Here is a 15,463-nt window from a genome sequence, read left to right as displayed (position 1 = left end):
GTTGCTGAGGCTAGGACAATTATAACATTAAAAAGGCATCTGGATGGGTATGTGAATAAGAAGGATTCAGAGGGATATAGAGTCATGGATATGTACAGCACAGAAATAGACCCTTATTTCCAACGTGTCCATGGTATCCAAAGTAAATATAGTCCTATTAGCCAGCATTTAGTCTATATCCCTCTGAACCCTTCCTATTCATACACCCATCCAGATGTACAAAAACCAGCCAACTCGGCAAGCAAATCAACAACCTCATCCACGTCCCAAGCTAAAAATCTTTGCAAGAACCTTAAAAGTCTTAAAATCAAACACTTAGCTGATCAGGCTCAAAGACCAAAGGTTGTCCTATTCTCCTGTAGTTTCAAGTATGATTTTTTGAAATTGCTGCTATCTCTGTAACTGCATATGAAGCTGGATATTAGATCTCCCACTTCAACTTTGAAACGGCATTACTTGTTTGTTATTTTAGTGCAACCTGATCTCCAGAGCCCTTGTTCAATTTCTCAGTCTGAAACTGTGAAACTACACTTGTTACCTGCTTCATAAAACACCGATTGCCAAACCTTATGTAATTCTTCAGTCTTCCACCTTGCCACATGGTCATTCTCCCAAAACTCTCTCTCCTTGCTCCCATTTAAAGTAACTTTGTTTTCCTCAAAACATGGACTATGATTGTGTCAAAGGTTAGTATTTCACCAAAATTCGTAGCTTAATAATTGCATTTTGTCTGCCATTTCTCCTGTGCTAATGGACTCTATTTAAATCAAAGTTTATGTTGTAAAGTCATAAACGAAGGAACCATCTCAAAGGTAGACTCCTGGGAATTGCGGTTATAATGAAACAGATACCAATCTGGCTGAATCATACTGAGGTTTTCAATAGGAGTTAAATAATTAATCAAAGCTAATAGGTTTATTTCTTGGCAATCTTACAATCTGCATTTTTACTGGTTACTATGTGTGAGTTACTTCAAATATCATGGACAACAAAACTCATTTATATTGAAAATAATTAGTACTTTCCATTGGGCTGGCAGGTTTTTCTCCATTTAAATTTTAACCCAGCAGTGCTTTCTAGATCAATTTGCATTGAGTGTTATAGAAGCAATATCCTCAGTTACCTCAGTGATATCATAATAAAGTTTTTAGCTAACATGAAGCATGAGGTCAAGGAAAAGAAGCTAAAGTATGTCAGTCAAATAAACAGAAATCTATTCAATTTAACAGCTGGCACAATAGATGAACCCTCACACGAAGTCTGGTATGGTCTGCCTTCCCAAAATCAGAGATTTTTGTTTAACTCCCATGTGTGGGCAGAGCGCAAATTTTCAGGTGGAGGAGGTTGTTGCGTTAAGGAGTTATACTCACTCCTGCCTTTTCCCAGGGCCTTTTCCAAGATGAAATACATAGCTATATGTATATTACTTTAATGTTTCTTATTCACTTGTAGGGCTTGGGCATTACCTATGTATCACTAATTGTCAATTGAATTGCTGCAATTCTTGCAATGTATATTTCTAAATTTGGAAGATATATGGATTGGCAGGAAACTTGCAAGTCGTGGTGTTTCTATGTGCCATGTGTCAATGTTCTTCCAAGTTTATAAGATCACAAGTTTGAAAAATGTTGTTGAGGAAGCCTCAGCGAAGGCCTACGGTAGACTTGCTGAAGGTTTGTTGTGTAGTGTTAGAGTGAATGTTTAAAATAATGGATGGGATGCTAATCAAGCAGACTACTTTTGACCTGGATGGTACCAATCTTCTCAATATTGTGGGCGTAGCACATAATCTTTCTTGGTTCTTTTCTTTTTTTGTATAGCCTTTGACATAGCCAATGTGGCCATCCTTTGCCAACATCTTTGCTAATCCAGTTAACCAGAATTGCACTTTTTTCCCCCTGTTGCCTATCACTGCAATCAAATCATCTTCAGCAATGATTTTTCTTCAATCTGCTCAGTCTAGAGTTTTGCAACAGCCTATCTTTGTTTCCTTCCTCATCCCTGTCTACATCTGCTCCTTGATATCAAACACTGATGTGCAATCAGCTGTTACATGTACACCTGAGTCCTGACTACTCACCCATCACTATAGGCCTGTAGGTTTGGGTAAAATGTCATTTCCTCCAAGTAATTGTGGACTGAAGTCTCCATCTTCACTAATCAATTCAGACTTTGCACCAATGCCACCAATTCCATCTGCCTTGCTTTCTACTCTCACAGGATGAATAAATTTGTAAACACCATCAATATCTTATTTGATCCTGAATTGAGTTTGCAGTATTATAAAGGCAGCCTATTTCTATTTCTGCACCATTGTTTCATTCTCCATCTCTTCTTCAGCCCATCTGCTGCTGAAAGCTAGGATATTTTCCTAAAAGTTTCATCCGTGCCCATGCAAGGCTTGAAATTGAGGCAGACAGCATGTAAATTTCATCCAATTTTAAACATTTTAGCATAGCGTGTAGCTGAGTGAAAATCCTGCTACTGACTGGCTGTCTTTCAAAAGATATCATACAGTGTGATGATCTTAGAATGCAGCATTCACATTTGAAAGGCAGTCTTCCCTCTTAGCTGGGTTTGTGCACTCTTCGTACAGAAGTTGTGAATGACAGTCTGTGGAGGAAATGGCTACAAAACACCACAGGAAGTAACAAAGTAGAGACAGGAGTCCAAGGGTTTCTCTTACTGCATGAGAAATCATAAAATTCAATGTCAGAAGATGTGGAAGAGTGGCCAGGAGGCACTCGTGCAAACCCTTGGAGAGAAATGAGAACAGAAGGTTAATTCTAGATGATCTCCTGAAAGCTAGCAGCAATGCCCCATGAAATTTAATGATGTTGCATGGTTAGTTAAGGTCAGTGAATCAATCGTCATTATCATCACTCCACCAAACTCCTGCTTTGCTTAATGCACGACACTTCCATCACTCACCCATTAGAATCAGTACTCAGATGCTACATTTTACTTTCATTCACCAATACCGTCAGCTTCATATTCACCTTTGCCTGCTTTCACATAGATCAATTACCCAAAAGAAATTGCGATATAGAACATAGAACATAGAACATTACAGCGCAGTACAGGCCCTTTGGCCCTCGATGTTGCGCCGACCTGTAAAACCAAACTGAAGACCATCTAACCTACAGTAATCCATTATCATCCGTATGTTTATCTAATGACCACTTAAATGCCCTTAAAATTGGTGAGCCTACTACTGTTGCAGGCAGGGCAGTCCACGCCCTTACTACTCTCTGAGTAAAGAACCTACCTCTGACATCTGTCCTAAATCTATCACCCCTCAGTTTAAAGCTATGTCCCCTTGTGCTAGCCATTGCCATCCGAGGAAAAAGGCTCTCACTATCCACCCTATCTAATCCTCTGATCATCTTATATGTCTCCCACAATCCCATTCCTCCGCATTTTGTACAGTAGCCTACTGTGGGGAACCTTATCGAATAATTGCTAACATTCTTGTCATGCAGGAAATATTGATGCATAACATCAGCAAACAGAGCAGAACTGAAGGGAACTGGCATATTTGCCTCAATTGAACATTCTGCCACTTCTCCATTTTCCTGCACTTTACCAATATGTCTCAATGTCTTGAATATCTAGAAATCTGTCTGCCTTTCTCTCTGTTCAATGACTGACCCTCCACAGCCTCGGGACTAAAGAAATCCAGAGATTCTCCATCCTCAGAGTGATGAAAACCCTCCTCATTTCAGTCCCAAATGTTTTGTTTGGCATTTACTCTGAAACTGTGTCCCTTGATTCTCAACAGCCCCACCTCAGCCAGGGGAAACATCTTTCCTCCATCTGCCCCATCGAGCCCTGTAAGAATTTTGTAGGTTTTAATGAGATCACTTCTCATGCTTCTAAACTTTAGAGGACACAGGCCCAGTCTCCTTAATCTCTCCCTGTAAAACAACCAGGAATTGGTCTGTTGAAATGTTATTGTACTCCCTATATGGCATGTATTTGTCCTTAGGTATTGAGATCAGAATTGGACAGTGCTCCAGATGTGAAATCACAACGGTTCAATACAATTGCATAAAGACTTTACTCATGTACTTAATTCTGATTATAGTAAAAGCCACGTATCATTTGCCTTCCTAATTTCTTACTGCACCTGTGTATTAGCTTTCAGTGACTCAGGAACAAGAGCGTCTTAGTTCCTTGGATGTCAACATTTCCCAATCTCTCACCATTTAAGAACCAATTTTGATTTGTGTTTTTCTTACCAAAGTGGATAATTTCACACTTTTCTGGATTAATGTCATTCTCTACAGCTCCATTTATCATCCTATCCCATTTGAGCCTTCCATAAAATTTCAGATTCTTATTCCCACCTTCAAATCCCTGCATGAATTCTGATGTTCCCCAGCTATATATCCCTGCGGCCATCTCCTAGTTTACTGGTACCAGTCTGCTTCTTGTTCTCCATTCTACCATCATGGATTTCTCAGTCTCAGCATTTCCACTTTGTCCTGCTCAATAGATTTAGCAACTTAGAAAACTAATTCTTGAGCAAATCTTTTTTCTTCATTAGTGTTGCATGATTTTAAGATAAATGCAACATAATTTCCTCACTGATTGGCAACAAGGCTTTTTTCTTCAAATGTAATTTAAGTGTCAGACACTATTAATGTTCAGGCAAGCCACATGTGAAATGAATTTCCATGGAACTCAAGCAGAGAAGAATGCTGCAGACTGAGCTGCTAACAAAGTAAACTGGGAACAAAGTTAATAGTTTTAAAACATAAGTTAGATGTGGAAAGTGAATTAGGCAAGGCTTGAAAGCTTCCATTCTTTAATCTTTCCCTAACACCATTAAAATAAAGAATTATTGAAGTTAAAAAATAAAAACTAATAAATGAAACATAATTAGCAGCTTTCAAGAAGTGATAAAAAGTAAATGCATTGAAAGTAAATAAGTTGGAGGAAAATGTTAATTAAATTAAGTACATTAGAAGTACCAAAATGGAAGAAAATTGTATTCATCTGATAATCAACTTTCATTATTCTGGAACCAGAAAATAACTAATGTACAATAAATAAAAGAAGAGTTTGATGTATGGATACATGTAGCATAGGAAATAAAACAAATGATCTGGAAGCATAAATTTGACTTAAAAGATATGCAGTTGTTGTTACAAGCGGGGAAAGAATGGAAGCCAAGTATTCCTGACTAGAAGATCACAAGAATCACTGGGAAATTGGGAAAAAAGAAAGAATGGCAATTTTGATTGCAATAATAACCATAATCGTGAAGAGAAAGAATTTCAACAAGTGTGAACAAGCATTGGAAATGGTAGAATGAGAGAACAGCAAAAATAACTTAAGACAATGTTTGATGTTTTCTATAGACCTCCATCACTATTACAATGAACTTGTGGGAAAATGTATCGACATAGAAATCACAGAAGTATGTATCCGAAACAATGCTGTTATTATTAGAGACTTTAATTTTCACAAATTGGAGAAGTTAAACAACACAAGTAATGAAGGTAATAAATTTCTAGAATGTACAATGGACAATGGGCTAAAGTCTGAGCAAACCTGGTGCTTGGGCTCGGGGGCCACCACTCATGACCTGACCATGCTGATTGAATTTAAGATAGACAACGAAAGCCAAATTCTTTCAAAATCAGACTAAATGAAGCAATTCAAAAATATCATTGCAATACGAATTATTGAAGAGTAGACCATGACAGTATTGTAGAGTGGGGAGAGATAATGGGAACTGCAGATGCTGGAGATTCCAAGATAATAAAATGTGAGGCTGGATGAACACAGCAGGCCAAGCAGCATCTCAGGAGCACAAAAGCTGACGTTTCGGGCCTAGACCCTTCATCAGAGAGGGGGATGGGGGGAGGGAACTGGAATAAATAGGGAGAGAGGGGGAGGCGGACCGAAGATGGAGAGTAAAGAAGATAGGTGGAGAGGGTGTAGGTGGGGAGGTAGGGAGGGGATAGGTCAGTCCAGGGAAGACGGACAGGTCAAGGAGGTGGGATGAGGTTGGTAGGTAGCTGGGGGTGCGGCTTGGGGTGGGAGGAAGGGATGGGTGAGAGGAAGAACCGGTTAGGGAGGCAGAGACAGGTTGGACTGGTTTTGGGATGCAGTGGGTGGGGGGGAAGAGCTGGGCTGGTTGTGTGGTGCAGTGGGGGGAGGGGATGAACTGGGCTGGTTTAGGGATGCAGTGGGGGAAGGGGAGATTTTGAAACTGGTGAAGTCCACATTGATACCATATGGCTGCAGGGTTCCCAGGCGGAATATGAGTTGCTGTTCCTGCAACCTTCGGGTGGCATCATTGTGGCAGTGCAGGAGGCCCATGATGGACATGTCATCAAGAGAATGGGAGGGGGAGTGGAAATGGTTCGCGACTGGGAGGTGCAGTTGTTTGTTGCGAACTGAGCGGAGGTGTTCTGCAAAGCGGTCCCCAAGCCTCCGCTTGGTTTCCCCAATGTAGAGAAAGCCGCACCGGGTACAGTGGATGCAGTATACCACATTGGCAGATGTGCAGGTGAACCTCTGCTTAATGTGGAATGTCATCTTGGGGCCTGGGATGGGGGTGAGGGAGGAGGTGTGGGGACAAGTGTAGCATTTCCTGCGGTTGCAGGGGAAGGTGCCGGGTGTGGTGGGGTTGGAGGGCAGTGTGGAGCGAACAAGGGAGTCACGGAGAGAGTGGTCTCTCCGGAAAGCAGACAGGGGTGGGGATGGAAAAATGTCTTGGGTGGTGGGGTCGGATTGTAAATGGCGGAAGTGTCGGAGGATAATGCGTTGTATCCGGAGGTTGGTGGGGTGGTGTGTGAGAACGAGGGGGATCCTCTTGGGGCGGTTGTGGCGGGGGCGGGGTGTGAGGGATGTGTCGCGGGAAATGCGGGAGACGCGGTCAAGGGCGTTCTCAATCACCGTGGGGGGGAAGTTGCGGTCCTTAAAGAACTTGGACATCTGGGATGTGCGGGAGTGGAATGTCTTATCGTGGGAGCAGATGCGGCGGAGGCGGAGGAATTGGGAATAGGGGATGGAATTTTTGCAGGAGGGTGGGTGGGAGGAGGTGTATTCTAGGTAGCTGTGGGAGTCGGTGGGCTTGAAATGGACATCAGTTACAAGCTGGTTGCCCGAGATGGAGACTGAGAGGTCCAGGAAGGTGAGGGATGTGCTGGAGATGGCCCAGGTGAACTGAAGGTTGGGGTGGAAGGTGTTGGTGAAGTGGATGAACTGTTCGAGCTCCTCTGGGGAGCAAGAGGCGGCGCCGATACAGTCATCAATGTACCGGAGGAAGAGGTGGGGTTTGGGGCCTGTGTAGGTGCGGAAGAGGGACTGTTCCACGTAACCTACAAAGAGGCATGCATAGCTGGGGCCCATGCGGGTGCCCATGGCCACCCCCTTAGTCTGTAGGAAGTGGGAGGTGTCAAAAGAGAAGTTGTTGAGTGTGAGGACGAGTTCCGCTAGGCGGATGAGAGTGTCGGTGGAGGGGGCCTGGTCGGGCCTGCGGGAAAGGAAGAAGCGGAGGGCCTTGAGGCCATCTCCATGCGGAATGCAGGTGTACAGGGACTGGACGTCCATGGTGAATATGAGGTGTTGGGGGCCAGGGAATTGGAAGTCCTGGAGGAGGTGGAGGGCGTGGGTGGTGTCACGGACATAGGTGGGGAGTTCCTGGACCAAAGGGGAGAAAATGGAGTCCAGATAGGTGGAGATGAGTTCGGTGGGGCAGGAGCAGGCTGAGACGATGGGTCGACCAGGGCAGGCAGGTTTGTGGATTTTGGGAAGGAGATAGAAACGGGCCGTGCGGGGTTGGGGAACAATGAGGTTGGAGGCTGTGGGTGGGGGGTCCCCTGAGGTGATGAGGTCATGAATGGTGTTGGAGATGATGATTTGGTGCTCGGGTGTGGGGTCATGATCGAGGAGGCGGTAGGAGGTGGTGTCGGAGAGTTGGCGTCTGGCCTCGGCGATGTAGAGGTCAGTACGCCATACTACCACTGCGCCACCCTTGGCTACCTAGAATACACCTCCTCCCACCCACCCTCCTGCAAAAATTCCATCCCCTATTCCCAATTCCTCCGCCTCCGCCGCATCTGCTCCCACGATAAGACATTCCACTCCCGCACATCCCAGATGTCCAAGTTCTTTAAGGACCGCAACTTCCCCCCCACGGTGATTGAGAACGCCCTTGACCGCGTCTCCCGCATTTCCCGCGACACATCCCTCACACCCCGCCCCCGCCACAACCGCCCCAAGAGGATCCCCCTCGTTCTCACACACCACCCCACCAACCTCCGGATACAACGCATTATCCTCCGACACTTCCGCCATTTACAATCCGACCCCACCACCCAAGACATTTTTCCATCCCCACCCCTGTCTGCTTTCCGGAGAGACCACTCTCTCCGTGACTCCCTTGTTCGCTCCACACTGCCCTCCAACCCCACCACACCCGGCACCTTCCCCTGCAACCGCAGGAAATGCTACACTTGTCCCCACACCTCCTCCCTCACCCCCATCCCAGGCCCCAAGATGACATTCCACATTAAGCAGAGGTTCACCTGCACATCTGCCAATGTGGTATACTGCATCCACTGTACCCGGTGCGGCTTTCTCTACATTGGGGAAACCAAGCGGAGGCTTGGGGACCGCTTTGCAGAACACCTCCGCTCAGTTCGCAACAAACAACTGCACCTCCCAGTCGCGAACCATTTCCACTCCCCCTCCCATTCTCTTGATGACATGTCCATCATGGGCCTCCTGCACTGCCACAATGATGCCACCCGAAGGTTGCAGGAACAGCAACTCATATTCCGCCTGGGAACCCTGCAGCCATATGGTATCAATGTGGACTTCACCAGTTTCAAAATCTCCCCTTCCCCCACCGCATCCCTAAACCAGCCCAGTTCATCCCCTCCCCCCACTGCACCACACAACCAGCCCAGCTCTTCCCCCCCACCCACTGCATCCCAAAACCAGTCCAACCTGTCTCTGCCTCCCTAACCGGTTCTTCCTCTCACCCATCCCTTCCTCCCACCCCAAGCCGCACCCCCAGCTACCTACCAACCTCATCCCACCTCCTTGACCTGTCCGTCTTCCCTGGACTGACCTATCCCCTCCCTACCTCCCCACCTACACCCTCTCCACCTATCTTCTTTACTCTCCATCTTCGGTCCGCCTCCCCCTCTCTCCCTATTTATTCCAGTTCCCTCCCCCCATCCCCCTCTCTGATGAAGGGTCTAGGCCCGAAACGTCAGCTTTTGTGCTCCTGAGATGCTGCTTGGCCTGCTGTGTTCATCCAGCCTCACATTTTATTATCACAGTATTGTAGAGTGTTGCTTGCGAATCTGGAGGCATTAGTGGTGCAGGTGGGGATGAGGAAAATAGCGTTGTGTTCATTAGGAACCATGAGAACCTCAAACAGCATCTCACAAAAAAGTATAAAATGACACTCAGTAGAACAGCAGTGAGAAGGACTGAGCGAGGAACCACGGAGGAGCTTATTGCCCATATCATGGGCTGCCTACAGCAAGGTTTGTGGCATCAACAGCTGGGCATGGCAGCACAGACTCGGGTAGATCCAGCAGTTGAACTCATGGCAGTGGTGCTGGAGGTGGGTTTGGGTTCCCAACAACATCAACTTCCAGCACAGATTCATGGAAAGGGCAGCAGAGGTGAGTTGGCCGAGTATGAGACCCAGTGATGTCAGCAGTGGCTGCATCAATGAGATGGGCCTGAAGCAGACTCATGGCAGGGCCACAATCACATTTGGGCCAGGGCAGTACCCAGCAGCATTGGTGGCGTCTGCATTAGCAAGGTCTAACAAGGAATCATTGTGGCAAGGGTGTCAGTGAAGACAAGATGGCTCTAAAGACTGGCAACTTTCATGCGGTGAAGGAGACTCATGCCTGGCCACCAGGCCTATGACACAAGAAGAACTGTAAAGTTGGCCACTGTCTTTATTTCTTCTTTTTCTGCTTTTTTATTCTAAGTTTTTCGGGGGACGGGGGGTGGGGGGGGGGGGGGGGGGGGGCGGCACTGCAACAAGACACACATGACATTAAATAAATCAAATAAATAATTATAGCGACATGGCCACATAATTAACACTCATGCATATTCCATTTTTCAGCTTGATGCTTTTTTTTGCCTTGGTGAACAATACCTTGTTTTCTAAACATTCATTGTTCAAATTTGAATTGTTAGTGTTACTTTAGTCAAATTAACATAGTTGATGCAAGCAGAAAATACATCTTTTTCTCAATAGAACAGTTCAAAGGTCATAATGCATGCAGCTGGCATCATGAGTCACATGAAATGGTGCAACTATGTGCATCACAATTTGAACCCATAATGTTAAAGAACCAATAAGACAGCATTAGATTAATAATAAGTAAAGAACCAGAATCAGGCATCAACATAGTTGTCAAGAACATCTTGCAAACAGTGATTACAATATGATTGATCATTGATGGTAGGTTTGAGCAGAAGGAGCAATAGTCACAAACCAATATTTTAAGATTCTTCAAAACAGCCTTCAAAAAGATGGAAATCAAACCACAGTGAATTGAGTGCCATCGTTATTGTAAATGCTTTTTAAAACAACTCTGGAATGCATTCAAGGAGGTATTTGATAAAATACTGAAATGGCACAGTGACAGCATGTCCTAAAAGGCAAAACTTCCACTTATATAGTTGAACAATAATACTCAATAAATGGAGAAAAGGTAATATCAAATTTGTTCTGATGAGGACTGGGGGAGAGCACTGCCTTTCTGTAGTTTCACTATTCCATGGGCCTCAACATGAATGTAATTGACTCATCTGGTTCCTGATATTTTATGCTTTGTTTTTATTAGACTTAAAAGAAAAAGATCTATCAAACATTTCTTTCATAAGACAAAATTAAGGATTTTTTGTAAAACAAAACTTACTCCTTGACTGATTAAAGATAACAAGGTATAGAGCTTGATGAACGCAGCAGGCCAAGCCGCATCAGAGGAGCAGGAAAGCTGACGTTTCAAGTCTGGACCTTTCTTCAGAGAGAAGTCATTGTTTTCTGAAGAAGGGTCTAGACCCAAAACGCCAGCTTTCCCGCTCCTCTGATGCTGCTTGGCCTGCTGTGTTCATCCAGCTCTACACCTTGTTATCTCAGATTCTTCAGCATCAGCAGTTCCTACTATCTTTCAATGACTGATTAGTTTTGTTTAATTACTTAGTTGGTAATATGTAAATGAAAATGCTTACCCATCTTAATAATTCAAACACAGACACAATGGTTAAGATGAGAAATGTAAATTTCTCAGTATACAAGAATTGACTTTGAGTAAAAAAACAACTTTGGACAATAAGTTTTATCTCTTGAAGACAAAAAGAATAAGATTTGAAATGTTCAGATGGCAGTCAATCTGATCTTCTGACATCTGTAGACAGGTGTCAACAATACAGATAGATAATTTTGACATCCTTGCACATGCAGTTTAATCAGGAAAATCAGAATTGACACTTGTCTCGAGGTCAGTAAGATTTCAGACCAGTTTCTCAGCAAGGATTTTTCCAGAACTGGAGACCTGAAATGGGAAATAAAAACGGAAAATGCTGGATGAACTCAGCAGGCCTGGCTGCATCTGTGGAGAAAAAAACAGTTAACATTTTGAATCTCATGCTTCTTTTTTGGTCATTGGAGTTAAAATGTTAACTCTGTGTCTCACTCCATAGACAATGCCAGACCTGTTGAGTTTCTCTAGCATTTTCTATTTCTATTTCCAATTTCCAGCAGCTGCAGTTTTATGTTATTTTTATCTGTTTTTGAAAATTCAAAACCACCTCCAAATCTACTGTGGCAAAGTTAGTGTGCGTAAAATTGTAAAATTGTCAAATGGGGGAGAACATTGCGTTGTCCCTTCAGAAGATGTGCTTTCTTTTGGTTAAAATGGATGCCTGAACAGCAGCTTAAAGTGAATTGAAACATTTTGTATTTAACAGCCAAGCAGCATTTTTACCAAGACAACAAGTCTTTTCAAATTTAGCCAATCAATTTAAACCAAGCTTTTAGATACTAAAAATCTATCAAATTTGAATCTGATTGTGTTGACCACCTAGAAACCAATCATGTTGTAAGAAAATGGATGGGCCATCAAGGATATAAAAATGAGGGTATTTGGAAAATTGGGGAGAGTCAACAGCCACCTAAATGAAAGCAGATTCGTCATCTAAGGAATAAATTTGAGTCTCACGAAAAAAATACATTAAGCAGTCTTTAAAAAATGCACCATCTAATTAATCAAAGGTAACCCCCATGAGTTTTTTTCAGCTCAGAGTCCTCACAGAATAAATTATAGAGATAACGTACATGACAGCAAGATCAGCAGAGAAAAACGTTTGTGACTTGAGATCAACAGAAGAAATGCTGGAGAAGGCAGAGTCTTCCAGAAGGCACAGTTTGTGCAAACTTGGAGAGATTAAGTTTAAATTTATTGTTGTCTTATTAATTGGGTTTTGTATAGTAGGTCTTGTGTTTATTTGAACAGCATTCCAGTAGAATTTTGTACTGTTAGTGAATAGTTTGGAGTTGGGCAGGAATTGTTCGGTTTGGTAGTAGTTCTGTTAATTTCTTCACTGTTAGGGTTAAATAAATAAATTGTTGTTCATTAGCTATAAAGTGACTGTCAGGATTTTTTTTTCATTTAACCTCCCATCTCCATAATAGTTTAACAGATTAAGCAAGGTGAGCGGAGCTTATCTGGATGTTTCGAGTTTAATTATTGTGTTTCGATTTTAATTATCTGAGGGATTTTACCTCCCCTTCCTAACATCTACAAAACAATGTTCAAACAGAACGGCCATAAATCAAGTAATAAAACCAGTCAGATATTTTCCCTGAAGTGGAGCTCAACCAACCAGGACCAGCAGTTATCTGCAACCATGTGCTTTCCAAGAAATGGCATGTTAAAAAGTCCCAAAGTCTCTTTTCATTTGCCTTTAACCAAAAAAAAACTATCTCTACAATCCTTCAAACTCAAGTGCACAAAATTATTAAATATGCAGCGAGCATAAAAATTGAAAAGACAATCATGAATTAATAGTTTGGGACAGCAACATGTTCAAGCAAAGGAAATAATAGGCAAGATAAAAGAATACAAAAATATTGGAAAAGACATCACATGATGTTAATTTTTTTAAATAAAGGTATGAGTGAAAGAGAATGGAAAGGTAAAATGTGGATGCATCAAAGATATGAAACAAATGGACATGAAGAGATGTCCATGGTGGGTGAAGAGAATGTGGAAAAGAATTCATCGTAAACAGGTTGGAATTTCTGTTAATGGTGAAAAATTATAATTTGCAGAAAAGCAGAGAAATCTGAATCTGAACATACAAAAATCACTTAAAACTATTGCACAGATACAATATATAATTACTGCAACTAAATTAACATTGGTCTTTAAACCAAAGATAATTCAACGGATTCTACGCTTCAGGCATAAAACAAAATAAAATAAAGCGAAGAACTATACATGCTGGAGATCTGAAACAAAACCAGAAATTGCTGAAGAAACTCAGCAGCTCTGACAGCATCTGTAGTGAAAAAACAGAGTTAATGTTTCAAGTCCAGTGACCCTTTGTAAGATTCTTCAGATTCTTTCGGCTGATGATAGCAGACCTGCTGAGTTTCTCCAGCAATTCCTGTTTTTTTCTGCAGGTACTCAATGTTGGGTACAACACCTCAGAAAGAATGTATTTGTTTTAGTGGGAGTTTGAAGAAAAATGAGAGGTTAAAAGGGTAAGAGGGTAAATTATATGGACAAATTGCACAAATGTGGCTTGCATCCCCTTTAGCATAGGAAATTGATGGATAATCTAACTGTGGTGTTTAAAGTCATCAATGGATTTGATAAAGTAGGAAATGAAACTCCTTTTCTGGATGAATCAGGACAAAGGGGCAAATCCTAAGTTTAGAATTAAGCCATTAACGAATTCAGAACACTTGTTCACACAAAGTGAATCAGATATCTGAAATTTTCAAGACTGAGGTTGACATATTTTTATTTGGTAAAACTATCAAAGGATTGTAGATCAAATTTGAGCAATTGGAGTTTGGTATCAATGAACCATGACCAAATTGAATGATAAAAGAAGTTTGAGAGGCTGAATTATCTACTCTTGTTCTAATTTTTCACTTCATAGCAATATTCAGTGTTTTAAATTCTGGTCCAAAATGTATCAACAATGACTCTTTGCTACTGGATGTGCCATCATGCAACATTTAGCCAATAGTAAATAGGTCCATTGAGCAGTTTAGCAAAAGGTTGATAATTAGAGATTTTGATTGAATGGATATTACGATAACATCAGCCAGGATTTAATATAGGGTCTCACTCAATATTTGGAGAACTGGTGAGAGTCCAGTTCTCTGGCAAGTATTCCAATCTGTCATTTACCTGTGAAGTGTTAGGCCTCCTGTCTAATTAGGCATGAGGAAATACCACTCCTGAGGGGCTTTGGCTAATCAAAGATTGACAGCCTTCCAATACACACAAACACTGTATGCAGTTTGCTCCATTTGCGTAAGGAAGGATGTAAATGCTTTGGAGCCTGTTCAGAGGAGGTTCACCAGATTAATGAGTGGGCTGTCTTATGAGGATAAATTGGACAGGCTGGGCTTGTTTCCATTGGGGTTTAAAAGAGTGAGGGATAACTTGATTGAAGTGATTAAGATCCTGAATGGTTTTCACAAGCTGGAAGTGGAAAGGATGTTTTCTCTTGTGCATCAGTCCAAACCTAAGAGACACAGTTTTAAAATGAGGGATTTCACTTTCAGAACAGAGATGGGAGAATTCTTTTTTTCTTTAAGAGAGTCATACAACTTTGGAACTCTCTGCCTCAGAAAGTAATAGATTCTTGTTCAGCCTGGAATCACTGCTTATTGAGAGTAGACAGTTTGAAACACGAACATAACAGCCATGATATTTTTGAATGGTGAAACAGGCTTGAGGGACCAAATTGGTCTACTTCTTTTATTTCATATATTCACATCACCTCTAAAAGGAGTGGCCACTTCCAACACTACAATGGATCCTTCAGCAGGGATGAACAGTGGATCCCTGGAGAGAGGTAAGTGTTGACAGAATGAGGATCATGGTTGGGAGATGGTGCTGAAGATAAGAGCAGAGGATGCGTCCTGTCCAGGGTGATCTTCATGATCGCAGATTTTTTGACATTATGATTATTCATAGTGTACTAACGAATGAGGGGCCCTGACTGAATGCTGGAAAATCCGACAGGATTTGCAGGCTAGCCTCTCCAAATGGTGTTCCCTGCCCCTGCTGCTGAGTGCTGTATATAGGTTGGAATGAAGGCTTTAAGTGGCCTTTAGTTGACACTTAGGAAACCTCATTCTGCTAGACTTGATCTTGACCTTGTACCCTTTCACCCAATAAGACAGCACCTTTCACGAACTGGGACTTGCCAAGCAGGA

The 15,463-nt window shown here is 42.6% G+C and overlaps 1 protein-coding gene across 5 annotated transcripts in view; it reads left to right on the top strand.

Moving 5' to 3' along the window:
• Positions 1 to 15,463, top strand: part of LOC125454670 (parkin coregulated gene protein homolog) — a 304,227-nt gene that overhangs the window by 176,241 nt on the left and 112,523 nt on the right. The window lies entirely within an intron of this gene.

Source organism: Stegostoma tigrinum, chromosome 9 (assembly GCF_030684315.1).
Source record: "Stegostoma tigrinum isolate sSteTig4 chromosome 9, sSteTig4.hap1, whole genome shotgun sequence".
Lineage (NCBI taxonomy): Eukaryota > Metazoa > Chordata > Chondrichthyes > Orectolobiformes > Stegostomatidae > Stegostoma > Stegostoma tigrinum.
Note: the sequence above shows the minus strand (reverse complement) of the source record. Positions and strands in the feature narration are given on the sequence as shown.